This window comes from Harpegnathos saltator, unplaced genomic scaffold (assembly GCF_003227715.2).
Source record: "Harpegnathos saltator strain DR-91 unplaced genomic scaffold, Hsal_v8.6 scaffold174, whole genome shotgun sequence".
NCBI classification, from domain to species: Eukaryota; Metazoa; Arthropoda; class Insecta; order Hymenoptera; family Formicidae; genus Harpegnathos; species Harpegnathos saltator.
Genome location: NW_020229955.1, coordinates 1,425,975 through 1,450,198, shown reverse-complemented (window position 1 = coordinate 1,450,198; position 24,224 = coordinate 1,425,975). Strand labels below are relative to the sequence as shown.

At 54.1% G+C, this 24,224-nt stretch overlaps 1 long non-coding RNA gene across 1 annotated transcript; it reads left to right on the top strand.

Moving 5' to 3' along the window:
• Window positions 1–3,825: 3,825 nt before the first annotated feature.
• Window positions 3,826–8,391, top strand: LOC105185355 (uncharacterized). Its single transcript, XR_003112691.1, has 3 exons — window positions 3,826–3,917; window positions 5,008–5,183; window positions 7,849–8,391. It is a non-coding gene; the product is annotated as an uncharacterized LOC105185355 (long non-coding RNA).
• The last annotated feature ends 15,833 nt before the right edge of the window (window positions 8,392–24,224 follow it).

Genomic DNA, 24,224 nt, shown 5'->3' with positions numbered 1-24,224 from the left:
GTCTATAAAACGCCGCTTAGCTTTTTTACCTCCTACCGCCGAGACCCCGTAGGGGTGGTTTTAACCCCGTTAAGCTGTTTCCCGTCTTTTCCCGCGTTCCTTTTTTCCACGACCGGTAAATTGAGCGCGCGCGGCCTCTTCCTCCCTTCTTTCGCTCCCATCCCCTCCTCATGCCGCCCGCGCCGAGTTACTCTCTCTCTCTCTCTCTCTCTCTCTCTCTCTCTCTGTCTGTCTCTCTCTCTCTCTCTCTCTCTCTCGACATTTTTCTTTTTACACTTCTCGTTTACTCCCCTTTGGCCCAGAGCTCTTCCTGCTTTGGCGCGAAATCTCGCCGAGCGGCTGCCGCGCGACCCAGATTCTCTCGTCCGCATTGAAACGTTTCGCCTCTAGCAATTACCGCTCTTTATTCCGCGAGGTGAAAAACACGCGTCGCGCTTTAATTGACTTCGACTTCAATTTAGTCCGGCCGAGAGATAATTCTCTTCGTGTGCGTCGCGTTCAAGCCGTTCATTACCGTACGTCCAACACCGGACGATGAGGTCGTGTCGTGAAAAGTTCCCCGCGAAATATTTTGAAAATTCCACCGTTACCCGCGCGTCGAATATGTCACTCCGGGAAACCCGCAGCAATAATCGCAATAAAGCGAGTAAGTGAAGATCCGTCTTGTCATGCGACATTCCGCGTTCGACCCGGATCGTCGTCCCAGCGCGATCGCGAGGGAACGTCGGCGACGCCTCGGAAAAATCTCGTCGCTCGTTCGGCGATTCAACGATCCCGAAGCGACTTTCTTCGCGAGCGTCCTTCGGTCTCTTTCCGGCCGCTTCTTTCCTGCCGGTGCGTGTGCGCGGCTAGGAAGTGCCAGATTAATAGACGAACAAATTAGCGTAAAGTTTGGCCGGGGTCCCCGCGTGCACCCGCGGCACTAATCCCGTGCATTAAAAGTTAACGTCGGGGCTGGTACGGCCCGTGTGTCCTCCTGGCATTAGATTTCTGAGTTTCCCCGGCCGAGTTAGGGCAACACCAGATCTGCGTTTCAACTGGAAACTACGTTAGGGACAGATTCGAACCGATCCCACGCCAAGTACTCTCTCTCTCTCTCTCTCTCTCTTTCTCCCTCTCTCTCTCCCTCTCCCTCTCGTCCGCGCGCACGTGCATGTGCACCGGCCGGACGTGTGTCGTCGTCGTCGTCGTCGTCGTCGTTGCGTTCGTACATTCGTGTGCGATCTTTGTGTACATGTGTATACGTATCGAAGTCTCGCCGTAGACCGCCCCCCCCTCCGGCCCCACGCGACCCGGCTACCGGTGACCATCAAGAGGAAAGCGATTCTCGCGGCTGAAAAATGTCGCTTCCGTGCGCGCGCTCGCAAACGAAACTAACATTCGCAAGCGCGGCCGTTCGCCCCGGCGCGGCACGGCGCGGCGCGGCGCGCACAGTTGGCGAAAGTACAATATTTGCCGGGATGATCCCGATATCCCGACGACCGCGTGTTTAACGCTCGCAAACGCGCGCAGACGTTTTTACAACATCGCCCGTCCGCCCGGCTCGGAGGCTTTTCCAATTAGCGACGCGCAGGACGCGCCGGCGAGTCTAAGCAATCTGCTAATTCGACCGTCGCCGCGCGGAATCGGCAGGGTCCCGTTGTCCTCACGATTATCTCTCGCGGACGTCGTTAAAATGTAAATTTCCTAATGCCGTTAACTTTGTACAAACCGTGCGCGGCGCTCAACAAAGTCAACAGCCGACGAAGAATGCGAAAATCGGCAGCCGCGGCTGACCCGCGCTTCGCGCGATATTACTCGGACGCTTTATCTAAGGCGCCGCCCGCCTTCGGCTGCAGCCGACCACTCGGCCAAGGGAGGACGGGTGTGAGTAAGAAACTTACCCTCAACATTAATCAACCGTCATCTTTGCCGGAAACCGACCGATCGCCTCTCTCGGCCTTTCTCTCTCGGTGTTTTCCCTCCTCGCCCGCTCCCTTAATAATCCCCACTACTCTCCGTTACATCCGCGAAAGACGCGGCACTCTTCCGTCGAAGTATTGCTTCCGCAAGAGCGTTAATTAAGAATCGCACTCGCCCGACTGTCGATCGCGCGATATGTGTTGCCCGCGATATTCACATACTTTCCGAGACGGAAGGGAAGGGTAAAACAGAAATGTTAAAAAAAAAAGTGGATTGTGAAAGCACAAGGAATTGAGTTTCTCTTTGATAGAAAAGAGATTATGTATCGATTCACTTCAGCGAGCGGAAAATTGGCTCGAGTGAAATTGTAGATTTCGTAAGATCAATCAACAAAGTTCCAACACGTTGTGTTTGACGAGTTTTGCCATGTAGTCTTGTGTATTTAATAATATTTAGAAGAAAATTTACCCTTTTGTAAAAAAGTAAAGAATAAATTCTCGTATTGGATATCGTTCATAAACTCAAGTCAAGTTGCGCAAAAATGTTGCGATCTTTCCGCCATTTTACATCTCAAGATTCTTTCTTTCTTATGAGTCTGTCAATCGGCGTTTAAACGATCAACGTTCGATACTGTCGTAGAAAAATGAACGCGAGATGATTCGAAATATACGAGGCGAGAGGAGTGAGAGAGAGGAAGAGAGAGAGAGAGAAGGAGAGGTAGAGAGAATTACGGCACGACGCGACGACCTTCCGCTTTTCTTTGCAGAAGCCTTGATCGTCCCCCAAGACGACACCAAGGATCAATCGGATGGGCAGACGGGTGGAAGTAAGGATGCCTTGAATAATGACTCGGTTGGCATGCGAGGGGATGGGGTTTGCCAGTCGGGCGCGCCATCTTGCCTCGGCTCTCTACTTATAATTATTGATGTGGCCCGAACTTTATATAAACTCGAAACTCGTCTCCCTCGCACCGTCGGTTCGCCACCACCACCGCCACCTTCACTACCACCGACGCTGCTGCTGCTGCTGCTGCTGCTGCTGCTATCGCTACTACTACTACTACTACTACTACTACTACTACTACTGGTACTACTACTACTACTACTACTAATACTACTACCATCACCACTACCAGTACACCGCGAAGAGAGCGGCACCAGCATCAGCAACCTGGAACCATCTCCACGCGGTGGGTAGAACCAACCCCCTGAGCCCCGGCCATCCCCTTCCTCCCCGTTCCCGTCCCCTCTTCGCTCTCCAACCAGGCGGCAGGAGGAAATTGTTGGAGTTTTCAAAGTCTGACGTGCAGGATATTATGAACGAGGGTATGGCGTCGTCGAGGAGGTGGAGAAGGTGGTGGAGTAGTAACCGGGGGTGCCTCCAGAGGGCTGGCGGGGGCCGGGAGAGCGGCGGGTGGGCGAAGGGGTGGCGGTGGTGCGGCGGTACCCAGGCAAAACTACCCGCCTCGGCTCACTCTTCTGCCTCCAGAACCACCCACCAGCCCATTCGTCTAGCTTAAACTATATTCCGACCTAACCTCCGCACGTAGGTACCTTCCTTCTCCGCCAACCCTACCTACCATCTGACAGCCGGGCGATACTTGCTCGAAGGCGATGCGCCGCCGATGCTCTCGCGCGCTCTTGCCGCCTTCCTCCTCTGCTTCCGTCCTTTCTCTATCTCTCTCACACCTCGTCATCGTCGACGTTGTCGTTTCCTTTCTACATCGTGCTTTCCGTTCTCCTATCCTCTATTTTTACGTCCGGATCACCCGAACGTCACTCGCCGAGCGCGAATTGGAGTCGGAACAGCTGCCGGTACGATATATCGACGATGATGACGACAACAATAACGACGAAGACGATGATGATAGCAACAACGACGACGACGACGACGACGACGACGACGATGCCGACGACGACGATGAAGACGACGACGCCGACGACGACGACGACGACGACGACAACTATGACGACTACCGGCGTCGGAAGTGGGGGGAGGTTGCGACTCCTGTTGACGTATGTTTTGTATTCATTGTCCGTGTGTTATTTTAGGTTAAATGTCTGTTTTCCCACCGTCAAGGGTGCACCTGCATCGTCGCGCCTCGCACGATATTCCGTGCTCGCGAATCTGTTCTTTCGCGTCGCGACTCCGCGCGCTCGTCTCTCGCGAGAGTCTCTCCACGATGGTGCCGAGGGGATGATGTCGGTTCGGGAAATGATAATAATCGAGACAAACGCGTCATGTGCTCTCTCTCTCTCTCTCTCTCTCTCTCTCTCTCTCTCTCTCTCTCACTCTAGCCATCTCGCTGGAAACCCTTTTCCCGTCGCGATTTTTCCGTCGCATGACAAAACTCGCATTTTTTCCAACGCGCTCATTGGCTGCAGGCCGAAGTGCGTAATGAGCGCGTCAAATTAATTTCAACAGCCGTAATGTCGCGCTTTTCTTCGCGTCTGACACTCACACTTATCCCCTCTCGCGCCGCGCGCGGATCACCGTCGCGCTCATGTATATAGCCCGTCGAGATTACGGCAACTTTTTGGCAGACTATTCGTTCGCGCGAAGTGGTGCGACGACTGACGTGTCACACTGACGGCGGAATATAGCCGAAGCACGTGCACGAGTATATTGTAGAGGGAGGCGAGGTGGCGGTAGGTGAGAGTGCACGGGTATATCTATACAGTGTCTACAGGGGGTAGAAGTATAAGCTTTCCTCTCGCAAATGAGGTAATATATATACAAAAGCTAATACGACCGAAAGTTGCCAACTTGGATGAGTCTCTCCTGCGCTTGCCACCACCCCGCTCTTCCCTGGACTAGCTACTCTAAATATTTTAAAGGATCGTGACACCCTCGGTCTATGAGCCGCGATCCTCGGGGGAAGGAACGACCGAGGCCGAAAAAGGCCGTTCTACCTGCCTTGGCAAAGGTGACAAGAACGTCGCGCGAGCCACTTTAAATCACGCGCGAAAACTCATGGCCGCACGTGGGATTGTAACTCGGACGGTTCTCCGCTCGAGACAGAGAAGGACAGGATCGGCAGTGTGATGAGAACGAATTGAGAGAGAGAGAGAGAGAGAGAGGACTAAAACTCGATTCGCGTTTCAGAATCTTTGTTTCAGAATCACCGCTGGGATCGAGAAAAGGAAGAGAAAACGAAAAGAAAAGAACGGAAGAAAAGCGATTGCAACTCGGACGGATAAATCGCGAACGCGGGGGTGTGCTTGAGAGCTTGCGGGCCAATCGAAATTACTCGCGCCGAGACGCGGCGGAAGACGTAGTGGGTAAGTAAGAGTAACGGGGAGAAGTGTTACTCGCCGAGAGAAATCCACGCTCTCCAAAATGGCACCGAATGGGCGCAGTAAAACCGAAGGCTGTATTTTATCGGACACGTTAACAGCTTCGTAAATCAGAGCCCGGACCATTTCGGGTTTAATGCGACGCGTATCGTTCTACAATTTAAGACGAGGTCGCCCACGTGAACGGAAAACCGCGAAGGAATGCGTATAAAAGTCTCCGCGGCCTTGTTTGTTTACCAACTCGCTATCAATTCGCGAAGTAAAGGCAGGGAATGAAATGTCGAGAGAGAGGTGTCACGACACTCCGCACATTTGAATACCGCGCTTGAGTGTTTGATGTTTAACGCCTGGTAGTCACCGGCGATTCCTCCAGTTGGCTGTAATTAATTGCTTCTCAAAGAGTTGGACATTCGGCCAACATGCGGCCGGAGCTGTTGAATGCAACCGATAAGATTACAAATAACTGATGAGGCCGCAATAAACCACAATAAAGCTGACAAGAACTATCACGCATCCCGAATTAGCATTTCTTCGCCTTCGTACCTCCGACAATCCCATAATTCGATGAGTTTCTCTGTACGATCGTTTCTCTTTCCTCCTACCGAATATTGGAGCGACGCGCCACGCGGCATTACAGCGAGAAGCCGTAGACATAGGTGCATTATTAAGAGACGCAGCGGCAAAGGTCGATCGATTTATCTCGATCGGCAACGTGAGCCACGGCGCGGCTCGTTCAACGTGAAACCCTCGGCCGCGCCGACGAAGACGATCCTGGCTCTTCGCTAAGACCAGAAACTCCGTCGAGTCGACGTGTTCGTCGTCTCGCTGGCAATCTCTCTCTCTCTCTCTCTCTCTCTCTCTCTCTCTCTCTCTCTCTCTCTCTCTCTTTCTCTCTCCTTCTCCATTTGCCCCTCCAGACTGCCGGCGTTTCTTTTACAATCAGCGAGATTGAAGCGGACAGGCTAGCGAGCGAGCGCGAAGTTAGATCAAACAAACGCGACTGCAGTCGCGAATCCGCGCGATTCGCGCGCCCGAGCGAGCGAGCGAGCGAGCGAGCGAGTCAACGCGACGGGGGGAGAACGAAAACGGAGAGATGTGGAACATAATCTAGCCTGTTTGAGGAGAACTGCCACCGACTGCAAGTTAGAACAAACTCCCGGTGTACTCTGGGAAACGTCGTAGCCGGCAACCAATCCGCCAACGTAGCGCCCAACCCCTTGGCGTCCCTCGCGAGTCTCAGATGTAGCCGTGCGGACGCGCGCAATCGGAGAAAATGTTGGATATCGTTGCATCGCACCGGATACGGTACGAGGCAATCGCGAGCGCCGGGTCCAACACGCGCGCGACGATCGAGAGCGCCCCGATCGGGCTCGATCGGGCCGCCGTTTCCGTGAGCTTCGGCGGATCTTCAGCGGACGGCGGGACTTTCGGGATTTCCGAGACTTCCCGTAAGTTTCGGATTATTTATATCGGGTCGCTGGCCGGCGATGAAATATTCATGCGATACGCCCTCGCCCTATTGTCCCCGTGCGCGAGCACCTGTATGCGATTTATGCAACCGTACGTTCCGCGAGCTTCGTGCGCGTCGCGGCGAATAGCCGCGACGACATTTCACCGACGAATGTGTGCACCGTTGCATTTTTTTCTAATCGAGCAACGAAACGGTATATTCTCCTCTCTCGGCATCTCTCTCGAATCGAGTTATTTCTTCCTCATGCGTCCCAGCGTCTCCTAAGCGTTGCTTAGTGCGTATTCGCAGGAGCGCTTGCCCGACAAAGCGAAAGCGGCGGCCTGATGACGACTCGAGACACCGAGTTTCAGGCGTTTCGCGGCGTTCCGTCAACGTGCTCCGTCGACGCCGAGATCGGCGATCAATTCTCACCGGTTACGACCGCCGGCACTTTCCCCTCGCTTGCGTATCGCTAGCAATTAGATAAGGCAATATCCTGCGACAGTAAGTAGAAATAGAGTTACCACAATTGATTCAAGCGCGCGGCGAGAGCATTAGGAGGATTTACTTGTGCGATTTCGGCGTCCCGGAGCGATTAAAATTACTAATTCAAGGTAAACATTTATTGATGAGCGTTTGAAGTGAATTTCCCAGAAGGTCGTAATGACCCGGCAAATTTGCAATCTTGATGGCTTTTCGACCGTCGCGTCTCGCAAGAACTCGAAATGTTGATCCGCCGCCCGATGAACCGCCGCGCCGCTTTGACGATCACCTCCCCCCCTCCCCCCTCCCCCCGTGATTATTACGTAACACAAGCGCGCCTGCCTGTCTAAATATATCATTTACGAGATAAATCTGTTTGAGCAACATCACCGGTGGAACGGAAATCTCCTGCGCAAACCGAAGGTTTTAAGTTCGTGTAATAATCATGATGGAGAACAGCGGAAATTTCGCGTTTCAAACGTTTCAACGCGCAGAATTGTAATATCTGATATCACTTCAGAGAGAAAGAGGGGAGAGGGGAAGAGAGAGAGTGGGAGAGAGAGAGAGAGAGAGAGAGAGAGAGACGACTACAGTTACGTGTCAGAGCCAACGTATGCGTGTGGATATTTTTTCGTCGACATCGGTGACCGAATCAAGAAGGTAGGGGAGGTAAAGCTGATGGTTCATGAATATTCATTTCTTGCCGGTTTCTTACAGGAGGTCGACGGGGGTGAGAGCACAGAGCGGAGCAACCAGGGCCGTACTTTTAAGCACGAGAGTGGGGGTTCTGGATCAATGCCGAAGCCACGCCTCCTCCGTCTTACATCTTGCACCCCGTGCCACCCCCCCCAGCTCCGTGTGGGCACCTTCCTTTCCTTTTGCTTTTCCACCCTCTTCCCTATCTTCATGGAAACCCCGTGGAAAATCCGCCCCGGGCACGCGAATGTATCAGTGGATGAAAAAACTGCGCGACGCACGAGTCTCGTCGATAACGCTGCCGTGCTATCGCGATAGCACGATAATTATAACGAAGGAACGCGTGTACCAGCCGGGAATCCCCCGGCGGAGGAAGAATATATCTCGGCGGAGAAGCGGAGAATAGCTGAAAATGAACACGAAAATACAATTACAGAGACATGTGTGTATATCTGAGTAGGTTCGTTGTATTTACGCTGAAATCTACGTGATTCTAATAATAAGGAGCGGAAACGATTAATGTGTACGACGAAGTCCAGAGTTTCCGAAATAAAAAGAAAATTATGCTGCAAAAATACAGTTCCTGTGTGAGCGTCCTACCTTTCCTTGTATATCGTCAATTATCACATGTAGCCCCTTAAGATTATCTAAACAATATATATATAAATATATATATATATGTATACCTCGACCTGTCCCCGCGGGATAAGACGAGAAATTTGCAGAAACGCCTTTATCAATTACTGCAAATTTCGCAAATAACGCACCGCGCGCGCCTTGCCGCCGCCGCGCAATCTGCATCTGCTCGCAGCGTCGCAGCGACGCAGCGGCGTTATCTTTTTTTTAAGCTAATTACCATCGCCGCGAGAGTCGTTCTCTGATGAACTTATGCATGGTGTTATTACAAGACGAGGAGACAGATCCCGGGGTAGCTTTGTGCACCTTCGCATACTAGCAATATCTCATTGCGACATTGCTGTTTCTCATCTCATCTCGTCGTCTCTTCTCCCACATCCCGTCTCATCTCATCCGAACTCAACGACTTCGTCGTTCCTAACTCGCGGGTCCCGTCTTGTCTCATCTCGTCTCTCGTCATTTCCCGGAGCGAGAGGCCCCGGGCTGTTCTTTCCTTTCGAAAGTGAAGACGAACCTACACGCCGGCTTCATCCAATCAGAGCCGCGCGAATCTTCCGCCGTCGTCCAAATCAAACAGTACGACTAATTACCGCCGGAATCCACCGCCAACTACCTCGATCGTAGATTACTCCGCTAATTATGATCATCGGCTCTCACGCAGACGCGCGATCTTTTCGAGCGCGAGGCGTGCGCGCCAATCGCGACGAATACGCGGAATACGTAGTTTTTATTCGTACCCTCGTACGTTTCGTTGTTAATGCGCGTCAGCGCGATTGGACGACATTGGACAAAAAAGGTATAACACGCAGTCTCGTGCTAATAAATAATCGATTTCTAATCTATAATCGCGAGGAACGGTTTGCACGAAATTCGCGTATTGCGTTTGCGATAACACGCGTCCTCTCGCGATTACAGTCTCTTGATTTCGGAAAATTACGTGCAAACACACGCCGCACGTACACACATACACGCTCCCTTTCTCTCTTTCTCTCTTTCTCGTCGTTCCCACGTCGACCGAGCGATTCTCGACCGAGCGACGGAAACGCGTAATCAGCGCGAGCAGCGCGGCGATCGCACGGCGCGCGGCGGATCGATCGAATTCAAAGCCGCGAACGAGTCACGCAGGTGTCTCAATCATTGTCACCGGCGGCGGATCGACCGGTGCGCGTCGATTGGCAATCGAATGTCGGTCAATCGGTCGTCGGGCAGCTCACGCCGACGTTTGGCGCCTCGAGTGCCGAAGCTGTTCCGAATGGAAAATCAATAGGGCGAACGAAGAAGGGGCCGTGAACCCCCGTCGCCGCTCGCGTGGTCTCGCAGCTCTCCTTCTCCTTCCCTTCTCCCCTGCCTCCACCACCCCCTCTCTCTCTCTCGCTCTCTCTCTCTCTCTCTCTCTCTCTTCAGCCGGAATCATTGTCCGAGGGATTCCCGTATCCGATCAAATCACGCCGGCCGGAGCGATCGCCGGCCACCTAAGTACGTCATTTGCGGCTAATGACCGACCTCCATCGGCGATCTAACGTGCTATCACGAGGATACGTTGACGATCTAGCGACGATCGAGCGATGCCGACTGATCGATCCTGCCTGATGTCTCGCGGGACACGGCACTTCGCAGTCGAGTCGACGTTCTCGCGACGGTGCTAATGCGGAATGCTTCCCGCGTGCTTCTCGACGAATTTCTCTTTTCTTTTGGAGTCCGTCCGGTAATACACGTGAAGAAGAAGCTTCGAAGCTTTTTTGTTATTCTCGATATTATCTCGCGAATCAAAATGTCGCTCGCGCGACGAATGAAAATTCACTCAGAGTCGAAAATGTGAAAAAATATCGCCACTTCGATCTGGATCAGCATTTCGCAAAAGTGTGTACGATTAATTCAATGTCCGCAGGCTGAATGTTGCTTATAGATTGTACAGATTGTAGAGATACATTCGTGCGAGTGTGAATATTTCGGTGAATTAGAATAAATCAATCGGACCGTTCGAATGACAGCGGAGTACCTCAGACTCGCTCTTCACTTTCGAATGAAAATATTCGCTCGATGCCTCGCAACGGAACTCACTCCCGGTGTGAGTTTGCGGGACTCTATATCCCGATTGTCCACTCCAGCGCCCCTTTGCGGAATTTTACTGGGAAGAATTTCGAGAGAATATAATCACCGAATGGGCTGGAATTTTCGTCTGCCAACGAAACCGACGGACGTTAGCCGTCCTCCCTCCGCCCTGTCGCAAAATTTTGCTCGGGCGACTCCCTGGACAACGTTTGCAACGGACAACGTTCGCGAGATCAAAATGCAAATAAGACACAGCACCGAATCGTTATGTTAATTACGGAGGGTCGCGTTAAGGACGAGCGCTCGCGTCTCTCTTCATTCCGTTTCGTTTCGTTAATTTTGCAAGATCCTTCGTGCGAGAAGGAATCGCCGCGGAAGATTTTTGCGGCGTAACCGATCGACACGCGCGACAGGACGATTTGGCTAATCGAAGTGCCAAATTGCAAAGGGGTTGCTTAGGGAGGCTTAGTTATCGATATCGCCACCGCGCGGCAGCACCGCCTACCTCAGCCAGGTTTCGAACCAGCCACCCCTGATCCTTCGCCCCCGAAGGCTGTTTCCAGCGAGTCGACATGATCTGGTTCGTTACCCGGGGAGCGACCGACGACTCCGTGGATAATCGACCATGATCAACGGCCACGGGTGGCCCACGAGATCACACACGCGATCGGGGCCGCGTCGCTTGCAACCCCACATAATTACCCCGCAAATTCGATAAATTGACCCTTCTTCAAACGCCGCTGGCGAGTTGCGGTCAGTTTAACGCCCGGACAGGCGCTCGACACGGGCAAAAGAATCGCACGGGAAGCTCGAAAATTCGCATCGATGATAAATTGCGAACCCGGGCGGCAGCGAAATTACGTCATGCGCGAGAGTTGCTTCTCGCCCGACGGGCGAGTAACGAGAAGGCTGTTCGCCGAAAATTTTATCCCTCCGTACGGAGACTTGAGGGGACATGAAGGAAATAACGGCACTGGAGAACGTGGCGTCATCGATTCGCGGGGACAATCTTAAGAGATGGTACTCGAACGTACCTGCGTACAATCGAGCGATAATTGTTCGAGAATGATCATCGTGCGAATTTCCCCGTGACGGGGATAAGAGTGCGCTTTCACAGCGCGTCTCGGAGTCGCTTATATTGCGTCTCTAAGTGGAAATACAATGCAAACTAATCCGCGCGACGCGCACCGCGCGACGCGTCTAGACACCCGGACACGCGTAGTTTTGAATGCGATTTTCTCCGAACCGCGGTATTGTGCAATTTATCAGTGCAATTTACCGGCGGAGACAGTGCGCCGGGGAAATTGAAAAACTTTCACGGCCAATTCACAGTTGCTTTTAATAATGCGAATCAATTTAACGCGGGGAGAGATAGTGGCGTGTCGCGCCGCGAATGCGACGTCCCGTCGACGAGGTGTGCCTTTTTTTCCCCCCTCCTCCCCCCCCACCCCCCGCCCCACCCCACGTCGACACCTCCTCGCGCGCTCGTGCGATATTTAATAAAACTTTGTCTGGGGCTGCGATTCAACCGCGGGACTCGCAACCGCGGGACTCGCCGCAGCAAACAGCGTCGTCTATTCAGCGAACAAATTAAAAAATTTCCCAATTAAAGCGGCGCCTCAGATTCCGACAGACAGAGTCGCGCTCGACTCGCTCGACGACTGAACGACGACAGATAGCTGCGAACGTTTTCTCGCTTTTTCTCCACACGCGACGGCCAAAAGCGAGAAGAGATGGCGAGCGATCGGAGACCCTCGCTGTGCGAAAGGACGGAAGGCAAGGGAAACCGAGACGAAAGACCGAACCATCCCCGTCGGAGAAGCCGACGGAGAATCCAAGGAGAGCGCGCTCGCGCGCGCGCGACCCAAGTAGAAACAGCCAGTGCGGACCAGCCGTACCGACGATCAATAAGAAAGCAAGTCGTGAAGACATGCCCGCAAATTCCCGGAGACGTAAGACCGGAGTGGTACAGCGCGAGGAAGTATAACCGGCACGTAGCCGCAGGCGGCCCTTAGAAACGCAATTAATATTTATCCCACCCCTGCCGTAGCAAGCAAGGAGGGGGCGGACGGAGGAGTGCGCGTCCCGGACCCAGCAGCAAGCAGGCTCTCCTCCACCACCTCCGCGCACCACCGCACCACACCACACCACGCCGTCGCGTCCATCCACCCCGTCGTGACCCCTCTAAAATCCCAGCACGCTCCTTGTAAAATCTAATATCTGAGGAAGCGCTCCTGCTCATGGTCCTGAGCCCACCTCCCCTCTCTTCTTCCTCGGCTCCTCGCAGCCTCAATCCCGGCTCTCCGTTCTCCGTTGGTACGTAGGGATTCCTTCCAGGTCGCCGTATGCCGCGCCTCGTAACGCAGGCATAGTCAGGGTAGCAAGCGATAAGACGAAGGAAGGAGGGAGAGGAGGAGAGAAGACAAGAGAAGAGAGGAGACGCCTCGGCGGTGGTCGACGTGCGTCGGAGGCTCCGCCGGCGGAATCGACACCGAAGAAGAGGAAGGAAGGAAGGATAACGAAAGAGCGCAGAGGACAGGGTAAAAAGTAGAGAAAGAGGGTGAGGAGAGCGAGAACGCGCATAGACGGCGGCAACGACGACGATGACGCCGTCGTTCTCGTCGTGGTCGTCGGAGAAGGGAAGCTGAGGTAGAGCGAGATAAGAAGAGAACGGTTCTAGGCGGAACGCGCCCGGGCGAGGACGCGAGGAGGACGAAGAAGGAGAAGAAGACGGGGAGGTGCCGTGTCGCGGCGGCGGCGGCGGCGGCGGCGGCGGCGGTGGCGGCGACGGCGGCGACGGCGGCGGCGGTACAGAGAGAGAGAAAACGAAACGAGAGGCATGCTCGAGAGAGGCGGGAAAATCCAGGAAGAGAGAGGGAACGAACGCGAGCTGTTTTCCCGGGTGCTGGGTACCTCCATGGGCGGCGTCAAGACGCTGCGGCTCCGCCAATGACGGCGGTCGCGGTGGATTTTGCGCGGCCGCGATTCGCTGCCGGCGGCTTTCTTAGAGATGCCGCCGCGACGCCGAAAAATCCACGGTAAAAAGGCGACCAGAGAGGGTGCGAGAAAGGGGATGCGCGCGCGCCACAGCCATTGGCCCATCCAGGCTGCTTTTCTTCGCTTTTCAGGAACCTTTAAGGGGCCAATGGCACATCGCCGCCGCCGCCACCGCCGCCGCCGCCACCGCCGCCGCCGCCGCCGCCGCCGTCGCCGCCGCCGCCGCCGCCGCCGCCGCCGTCGCCGCCACCGCCGCGAAAGGCGACTCCGAGTAATCGATAAGTTAGAATCGGGGCTCCTCTTCTGGCACGCGGGTGGACTGCCTCGACGTGCACCCTTCTCGAACTCGATCGGGCTGCTTTTCGTGTGTAAGACGAGCTACGTTCTTTGCCGAGCCGGATCGCGTCGTGTGCGCCGCCCGGCTGACCGCGTCCGCTCGTGAGACCGCGAGACTCGACAGCTGGAGGGTCGCCCGTATGATTTATGAGCCAACTTAAAATTTATGATTTATGAGCGGATACTTGGCAAATAAAACTTTGACATCCCACATTTGTCCCCCTGCTCCCTAATCCCCGATACTCTTGGAGTGAAATCTCAGTCGAGACGACGGAAGATTATTCACTCGGTCCATTTCGGTCCAGCTTAGAGCAGATTCCCGCACGAGCGGATTTCCTGATCGATCGAAGTATGTGCATGTGACTTGTGCATGTGACGAGGTAGATTCGCGTTAGATTCGTTCTACAATCTCGCGTAAAAATATCCACTCGGATGCGAGAGTGAAGAGTACGCGAGAAATCACATTGAACTCGAGTGGCGCGGACTGTCGCCTTCCGTTTTTCGAGAGGAATTTCGCTTAAGAAGTTTAGAAAGCATAATTTAAATTTTTTCATTCCCGAAACAAATATTCATACTTCTCATATACTAGGTGATATACGTACTAGAAGCAAGTACGATTCTACCAGTCTCGCCGCGGTGCCTCAAAAATTATTAACGAGCGCGCGACGCGCTGTTTTGTCATCAAAGCGCTCCTCGAGACATCTCGAGTCGCCATCGCCGGATCCTGCCGAAGGCGACCGAAAAATCCCGTCGTTCGGCACGAGAGATTCGCGTGCGCGCGAATCGAATTTCCGAATTGTCGCGGGGGGCGGGGGGGGGGGAGGGGGAGGGAAGCCGCGCGCTAAAGCCGCCTCACCGGGAATAATCGACGTCACTCCGAGGTGACGGAGGCACCCGGCGCGGCGGTTTCATCAGGGGGGTGGCGGCCGCGACCGTTTGATTCGAGCGCGCATCATATTTCCAGCGGCGCGTCTAACAGCTGCCTGCGTATTTTTACATCGCGATTGCCTGATCGACGGTGTGCTTTACGGTCCCACGGCGTTGTCAGCGGCGGGTAGGAGGCGGCTAGCGGCGTCGGGAAGCGTCTCCGAGACAATTAGCGAAGACTAAAGGACCGGGACGAGAAAGGGGGGTAGGAGCGCGGCCCGAGAAGCGCCGCTTCTCTCGTCCCTTCGCCGTGTCCGCCTCTTCCTCCTCCTCCTCCATTCGCCGCCCCCGTTCTCGTATCTCGCCTTACCTCTCTTCCCAAATCCGCCTTATCCGCCACTACCGCCTTCGCCGCCACCGCCACCGCCTCCACCATCTCCTGCGCCGAACCCGTCGACGTTCCTCTATTCCTCTATCGCGCGCTCACGTGTCTCGTAACATTAATAATACCGGAGAAGAGCGTACTGCAGCATCTTCTCTCCACCCCCCGTCGTCGTTCTCCTCTTTCGCCCTCCGCGCCCACCCCGTCGCTCGCTCGCTCGCGACTACGGAGGCAGCCTTAGTTGCGAGGAACTTGGACTTGCAAGTAAGTTCTCGGGGAGCCTGGATGGAAATTGACGTTAATGTGCCCCGAAAGCAGCCGCCACCCGGGCCCCCCTCCCGCCCGTCCCGCGGCCCCTCTCCCCCGAGCACCGCCTCGGATGATCGTCGTTGCCGCCTGAGAAAGAACCCAACCCCGGGCGAGCCGGGCGAGGTAGTTAGCGAAGTAGTTGCCGAGATGGATTATGATGGTAACGTGGGAAGAATCCACGATCGCTGACTGACATCGCCGTGTCGTTAATGGATTCGCGGCTGCGCTCGCTCGCGCACGAGATACGGATAAAGACCTTACATACACACACACGTTATACGTATATGGTGTATCTACATAGCCAACATTAATTAATAGCAGTCGGATTAATTAAAGATAAGTCGATGGGCTGCGACATCGTCTTCTATCTCGATAAATTCGTTACGCGAGAATATCGGAGAACGTGATGTCTCTCCCTCCCCTGCTCCCTCTGCTCTTTCCTGCTCAGTCTCTCCGTGCGTTATGTTCGCGGAGCGACTTTTCTTAGGCTTTTCGACCAGTTGGTCAGGAAGGACCGACGGATGTCCTCCGAAAGCCGGTTTAATTGCCTCTCGGCGTTTCCGGGCGCGGCCGGGACCGCGGCGCGAAGGGACTTGCCGCTTTCGGGATTTGCCGCTGCTTTCGCAGCGCAGCCCAGTTCTCCGCCGCCGCTAACTGAAAAATCCGATTTACCGAGTTAAACGGGATTAATTACGGTAATTAGAGTTTGTTGTTGTAGAGAGCGCGCGCGAGCATGCGGAAGTTCCGTAATGTCCGAATGGGATTTTCGGGCTGTAACACGACTGTGACAATCCGTCCGTACCGCTGCGAGAATGTGTTCCAACAGCGTCGGCAAGATTCACGGAAGGCGAAGCGTCGTCCGTCCGAGCGTTTCCGCCCGCGGAAGAGTAGTGCTCGTCGGCTAACACGCGTCGCGCAACAAAGAGGGAGGCGTCGTGCAAAGTCAGCCGACAAGCGGCGAGTCGATCCGCTCCTTACGAGATTGAGCGACCTCGCCGAGCTGACTAAATTCAATATTTCTCGCTGATTAAATCGATTTGTCTAGACGCGATATCAACGATTTACCGTTACATGCACATGCAGCCGCGCAAGGCAGGACAAGGAAGACACAACGTCGCGCGTGCGAACCGGTCGTGAATTTTTCCCGACCGTCTTCAATCTGCCGATCTTCAATAGAATCCCACCGGATCGCTTCCACAAAGCTCGATACCTTCGGCAACCATTTCTCCTCCGTTGCCTGGCTATCGCCGGTACGTGCCGGTTTAAGGCGCTCTCTCTCTCTCTCTCTCTCTCTCTCTCTCTCTCTCTCTCCCTCTGATGTTGCTTGACCACTGGTCAGCGGTGGGAAAGTGCCGCGTGTGCTCTCCTGGAAACTTCTTCGCCGGTATTACTAGTTCCGAACGAGTTCCAGACAGCCGCGACTTTTTGCTAACACTTTCCGACACCTTTTCGAGACTCTTCTTATCGTTGTCTCTTTTTTTCTTATAACAACGACAAGAGACACGGCGATCCGCATGATACTTGGGGTGATCAGCTCCGATCAAATTTCTAACGTCTCGAGCAATTATTTTATTTTATCTTAGTTTTTTGAAAAACGGGGAATGTATGTTTATTTCGACGCAATCGGACGTTTTTGGTTACGGGAAATTGCCAATTCTCGCATCTTGATAAAAGTCAGCTGATAACCGATCGATTGTCTATTGGAAAATGTATATGATTAAAAAATGATATAAAAGAGAGATTGTCAACTGGACGCACGGAGAACCTCGCATCGATCCCACCCCCGGAGTTCTTTCCGACGTGTGTTCCCACGATCTCGACTGAATTAATGCAGGTCCCATTTTCTCGAACGCGACGTCGTCGCACGCTCGCATTTTTATTCGCACGAACTCGTCGCGATCGCGTACGCGAAGGTCAAGATCCTGAAGAGTGACTTTTCGGTAGCGGCGAAGTTGGACTATACGGCAAACTGGTTTCTCGCGAGTACGGTGGTCCGGCACGGCGGAGGTCCTGCCGAAAGGTCTCACAGGATATCGCCCGGAGGCCGTCACAATGAGCACAATAACTTGCGCGCGTTTGCTCGTCCGGCCAGCGAGCATTCAGGACGGGTTCTTCGAGTTTCGCGGAAGCGGATCGCTTCTGTGGCTTGTTCCTCGCGATGAAGATGGGCTTTCGTGTGTCCTCGAGACATGGAAAGGACAAAGGGCGGCCGGTTCTTTCGCGGCATGGAGAGACGCTCAGTGCGCGTTACTCGAAAGATCCCACGAAAGGATGCGGCAGGATCGAATTTGCGCATGTCAAAACGCCCGATTCATCGTATCGCAATATCACGCGTTCCTGCGCGCTGAGCGACGGGAGCTAATGAGATTTTCTTAGAGCGAGATCCGCAGGCGAGGGAACTTAATATCGAATCGACGATCCTCCACCTAGCAAGCGGCAGCGGCGGCGGTACGAGAGAGAGGTACATAACGATAAATATATAGCTCCGACGCAGTAATGAAAGTTTCCCTACGAACATCCGAGCCTCCTGGGATCCAACATTATGATCTCTCTCCCTCAACCCCTCGCCGCTCCTGTAGGAGGAGGTAGCGGCTTAAAACCCTCATCTGGAAAGTGTTGTCCACCGGAGCGAGTCTAAAGGCCCGCTGTAATTCCCAAGGTCACGTCCAACGTACCGCCGATCGTTCTTAGATCGATCACCGCGGTCCGCCGCGGAGACTGGACCGCGCCGGAAGTCGCGGGGTGCAGCGGTTCGCGGCCGCGGCGACGCGGCGTGATTTTTCGCGAGTCATCAGGAGAACCGGCGACCGTCTCCTTTCCCGGTATGCTAATAAAACGGATCTTATGTGGCGAAGACGCCATTTTGAATAATGTCGACCAATCAGAGGCCCCGTCCGGGCGTCTTGAGGGGGTGGCGGGGGTTAGGCGAGGGGGAGACGCGCGTGCAGCGCACCACCACTACGCGCCCCAACACAAACTGCCCTTATATTATGCTGCACTGTAAACCTGAGGCCACCCTCCGTTCACCCCCGCGAGCCCCCCCTCCCCCCCCCCCGCGCCGTTCGCCGCTACCATCCTTCGTCGTGGCGGTCTCGAAGCAACGAACCCATCCGCCGCTTCTTCTCCGATGCCTTCAACTGCTTCTCAACTGCGAAAGCGAGGCAAAAAAAAAAGAGAGATCGGAAAAAATATTGTCTAAGTTGACTCGGGAGAAAAACAAACGTTGTCCCGAGTCACTGAAATATCGATCGATCAAATACGGGGTCAAATATATGAACCACCCCCTAAGATCATGATTAAGATTCTAAAGTATCTTAAGACGTATCGCGTACATTATCGATATAATTGATTGTTTGTTTATTTAACGATTTTATCTAATTAGGTCGTGTATGTTCGATATTAATGCGCATGTGGCAAACGAACGATGGAAAGACATTTATAAATCAGTATCCTTGACGATATGGCTTCGTCGAGCCTCCACGGCGTCATTGATAATAATTTCGGGAGCGAACGAGGCACAGGTCGCGGCACATCGCGGCCTACTCGTCGCTCGAGTGACCTCGCGAGTCTGCTTCCGCGTCGGCGAGCACGCGTGCAAACAATCTTCGCGTTGGTGCGCGCGAACGAACGAACGAACGAGCGAGCGAGCGAGCGAGCGCGAACGCGACGAGAATTATTTCCACATTTGGGCCGGGATTGCGTAAAACGTATAATCAGATGCAAATGGAATCCGGGCCCCGCGGCAGCCATTTTCGAGGAAACAAAGGGTGTTCCCAAGATAGTGGGTGGTTTTAGCAACGACTACGCGCGCGATGCAGAGAGAGAGAGAGAGAGAGAGAGAGAGAGAGAGAGAGAGAGAGAAGGAGAGAGGAATCTGCGCGAGCGGCTGAGGGATGCGGGAAAGAGACGCGCAGGGGTGGGTGGTGGGTGTGGGGGGTACAGGCAAACAGGCAACTTCCCCCTTTCTCGGAGCAGTATCTTAAGTCTTACAGGGTGGCTCGGTACGCCTGACAAGCGACGTTAATGTATGTATGAGATCCAAGAGCGCGGAGACTACCCTCCATCCGACGCTTCATCCTCCTTTCCAGCCAGCCACCTTCTCGTGGGGGTATCGCAACCAACCCACCCACTCACCCCCGCATCCGCCTGCTGCCGCTGGTACCGACTACTACCCTTCCCACCGCCGCCGCCGCCGCCACCGCCGCCGCCGCCGCCGAGCATCCACATGTACGTGCACGCCTTTGGGTTTCTAAGGGAGTCTGCACAATGAAATGAGAAACATGAGAGGCCAACCAACAGACCTACCCATCCCGACGTCTGCCCGCTTCACCCCCCTCCACCTACGCTATTCCTTAGCAGACAGAGCGGATCCTCATCCAGCCGTCTCTTGGAAGAACCGAATCGCTCGCTAAGACCGAATAGAGAGAGCCTCCTCCCCCGCCTCGTGTTCCCCAAGAAACAGACGTTAAAGCCGAAACACGTTATTGAGTTCTCTCAAAGGCTCGGCGCGGCCTTGCCTTTATTTCGACTCTACGTCGCCGGTTCGGATAGATTTCGTATTTGGAAAATTAAAGTCGTGCTTTAGCGAGCGTGATCGCCGTCGAGATTCCTCTGCGGATTTTACGCGGAACGTGCGCACGATCCGCTATCGCGCGTCACGATCGCGATCTTTGTCGACGATTCGTCGCAACGACACGCTCGCGATTCTTAGCCAACTCGGACTGCTTCACGCTCCGTGGTCCGCATCAGCTTCCGTAATCAATCGTCGTCTCTGGCTATCGCTGCAAACTCCAAGTCCTCGCGATCGCATTAGGCGATCACTCGTTTCGGCCTGCGGGTGTGTTCATTACGTTAATTTCGAAGGTGCGTCTTCGAGTTTCCGTCAGTGGCTGCACAATGAAACGAGAAACATTAGAGAGAGAGAGAGAGAGAGAGAGAGAGAGAGGAGGGGAGGGAGAAAGGGGGGATAAAGAGGGAAGAGAGAGAGAGAGAGAGAGAGAGAAGAGAGACCAACGGCACGCCGGTCCACGGTCCACTGTTTCTCCCATCCGCGTCCGACATCACCTTATCCTCGTCCGACATCACCTTATCCAACGACGTTGGAAGCGAAGCCTTTGGAAGTGTGCTAAGACTGAATATAGCCCGCATTGCCAAGGAAGCTTCGAGTCTAACTGGTGAGGCAACACCACTCACGAGACTTGTCCCGTGTAATCAGCAGAGACGCGGCCGCTTTTCGTAGCTGAGACACCCCCTGCTTGGAGGAGGGGAAGGGGAGAGAAAGAGAGACAGAATCTCTCTCTCTCTCTCTCTCTCTCTCTCTCCCTCATTTCCGGGGCGCTCACGTACTCTAGCGCACGACATGTCGGAGTTGGAAAAGGAGACCAGCCGTGCCACGGGAAACATGCACGCATCAGAGATGATGTACCTATGTATTTACGTGCACCCATCCTCGTTCGCTCTCGGTTGTCTCGAGACGAGATCCTGGATTATGCTCGCTCCCTCCCTCCCGCTGCTCCTACCATGCCTTCAGCCTGATGATGTACCAACCCTTTGCGTCACTCTCTTCCAACGGAAGCGCATGACGAGCAACGTCATCCGAAAGTCTACCGAGTTCCCGCACTCCCCTTGACGCCGGGAACATTAATTTGTTATCGTGGGCGCAAGTTTCGGGCTGCTAATATCGCGCGTCTTCGAAAAGTTCACCCCGAGAGGCTGGGAGGGGACGGGTCTGTCTCTGGTGACGCGGAGTTATCAGCGAATGTATCGCTCGATAACGTTGAGATCACTTTGACAGAAAACAGGAACTAACTCGAGCGCAACGTGTGAGAACGGTGAGAAATCGCAGAAAGGCATGATTTGCGTGTAAAGTAAATACGCGGAATACTTTCGTCAGAGAAGGTTGCGGCACGCAAGGAACCGGCACCCGTCGATCAACGGAGATTTTCTTATCTGATTTTATTATCTGATTGTTAATCCGCTGTGCTCCCACGGCCGTGAAAATTTCCGGTAAAACTCGGAGAAGGCCTCGCGGCGGTGCTCTCGGGTTTCAAATCGATTTTAGGGTTAGCGACACAGAGCTGGCTCACACTTCAATTTCAAGCCCGTAAGAGACGCGGTCGCCAAATTCGTTTTCCGAAAATTTTCCAGAAAATGTGGTGTGAGAGAAAAGAGGATTATACAAAGCGAAGTGTCAAGAAAAGAGGTATGAAATGTAGGGACATAGCGAGAGCAAAGAGGATTAGAGACTCAGGGAGTGGCTGACTCCTCGTCCAGGCTCGAGAATACTCTCTCTCTCTCTCTCTCTCTCTCTCTCTTTCTCTCTCTCTCTCTTTATCTCTCCTCGGATGACGAGTGAACTAGCGCAGCTCGCGGGAAAGCTCGCGGAAAAAGAATGCCAGTGGTTGCACCGGGCGTTGATGTCTCCACGTGGCCGGTGGGTGTGACTTTTCGTTTTCCACCGACGAATCCCCGCTTTTTTCCTCACTTTCCACCCTCCTATCGCCACCCTCATTTTACCGGCGTCGCTGGGTCAAGTCACCGCGGCTACGAAGGACGGGTGGATGGATATATACGCGCCGCGCGCTGTAGCGAGAGAGTTTATACTCTCTCGTTCTCACCCCTCTCCCCGCGTCCAATTTAAACCACAATTACTATTACACAACTGCAGCGTGAGTACGTCGACGTAAATGTCAACGTTCAAATTGATATTAATGTTAACTAACTCGGAGTTCGCCAAGTGACAACGCTTCCTTCGAAGCGACGCGAATTCGCACGACCGCGTCGGTCTTTTGTAGCGGGGCGAATATATATTTTTGCGTTACGTACGAGAGAGAGAGAGAGAGAGAGAGAGAGAGAGAGAGAGAGAGAGAGAGAGAGTGAGTTAGGAGGGATGTTGTTCGGCAATAAATGTCTTTCTCGACAGTCCCGTCCTGTGCGTGCGTATGAATCGATGTCGCAGAATTGTATTCAAAGCGTGTCTGCTGTCGCGGCTAAGGGAAGATAAAAATCAATCCTGCGACGCTCACTCACGAGGCTTTTCGAGGCGCTGTTCGAATCCAGTTTCGGACATTCCCGCTTAATGTCGCATCTGCGATCACGTCGCTCGTAATGTCTCGAGGAAAACCGGATCGACGACACGCTGGGTCCGGCAACTTGCGCGCTACTTATCCCTCGTGAGAATTTTCTTTCTACGTCGCGTCTATCCGGTTTCGTCTCACGTGGAAGCACCAGCTTGCCGGAATCAGGGTGGCGCCGATGGAAGGAGGTTGGCGGTGGTGGCTGAGGAAGAGGTGCAGGGGGAGGGGAACGCGGTGCCCCAAGGGTGTGTTCCGGAATCGGGGTAAGATGGAGGAAAATCGTTACTCACTAGTCGCGGGGAAGTCGAGGGTTGAGAGGGCAGAGCGAGGGCGTAAGGGGGGATGTGTAGAGACTCCATCGGTTGAAAGAGGGAGATTCGTGCGCACCCTATCGCGGCTCGCGTACATGCACACGTGCGACACACACGTGCACACTCGCATACATAAACTCATACAGATTCATACGACCCTCCGACGTCTAGGTTTGGGCAAGACGATCCCGGGGAAAACGCCTAAAATACGTCGATATGAGACGACCTGAGAAATCCCCTCGCTCCTCCGTCCGTCCGCTCGACCGATCCCTTCACCCTCAAAGCTTTGGAAATATTTATTTTCGGGGCTCGACGCGACGGTTATGAGCGGCCTGGCTCAGCGAGTTACGCTCGGGGTGTGAGGAAACCTCAGGTCTTCGAAGTTAGACCGAGGATCTACATTAAATTTATGTTTGGCTTTGCTCCATTTCTCATCGGTTTACGAAGAATCGTCAAACGTTCTTGCTCCCTCTATTTACTCTGCTCCGTACGAGCGAATCTCCCGACGAATCTTCCGTCACGGAGACACGTACGGTTTAACCAAGGACAATCAGGAAACGTATCGCGCGTATCGCGAGAATACGGCAAGTTTCGGGAATCGCCGCGGAGCAACGCGACGAAAAATCACTAATTATCACGATGGCTCGGTGTTGTACATTTCCCTCTGATAAACTAGTCCCTATCGTCGCTGAAGTGTGCGTCGCTTTCAAGCTCTGGAGGTACTCTCTCCAGAGTTTCACGTGTGTCTCCCGCTCGCTCGCCGATCTTCAACGCCGATATCGAGTGCACGACGCACTCTAATTCGCAGAAGAGACGCAGCCTTATTCTACCCGCGAGCATCCGCCATTTTCCATCCGAGATACGCGCGCGGCGCAACGACAGAGAGACGGGGGTAAGACACGGAGGGGATGAGAGAGGGATGGAGCAGAGAGAGAGAGAGAGAGAGCAAACGAGAGAGTACGGAGAGTTCCTTTGAGAATTTCGATGTAAGACACTCGGGCGCGCTGTGGCAGCTTCAATTTAGATAATTAATGATACGAGCGTAGGTTAGGTACAGTTAGTACAGTAAGACCGAGTGGAAAACAGTTTCCATCCCCTTCAACCCCCGTTCCCAGCCAAATCACCCAGCCGCCCAACCGCCCACCCAACCCACACCATCCTAAACCTCCCTCGACAGGAGAGTTTCTCGAGACGGCGTAGTACCTTCTGCCATCGCGAGCGTGTCGAGGGGGTTGGTGTGGATCGGGGTTTGGAAGCGGGTTGCACGACGACGGGGAAAGGGGCTTGGCAGAAGGGCGTCGGCGGGGGTCGGCGGTATAAGGGTCTGCCTCTGTGTACCAGCTCGTTTTATCTCCTCTTCGAGATGGTGAGGAGAGAGAGAGAGAGAGAGAGAGGGGGGGGGGAGAGAGAGAGAGAGAGAGAGAGAGAGAG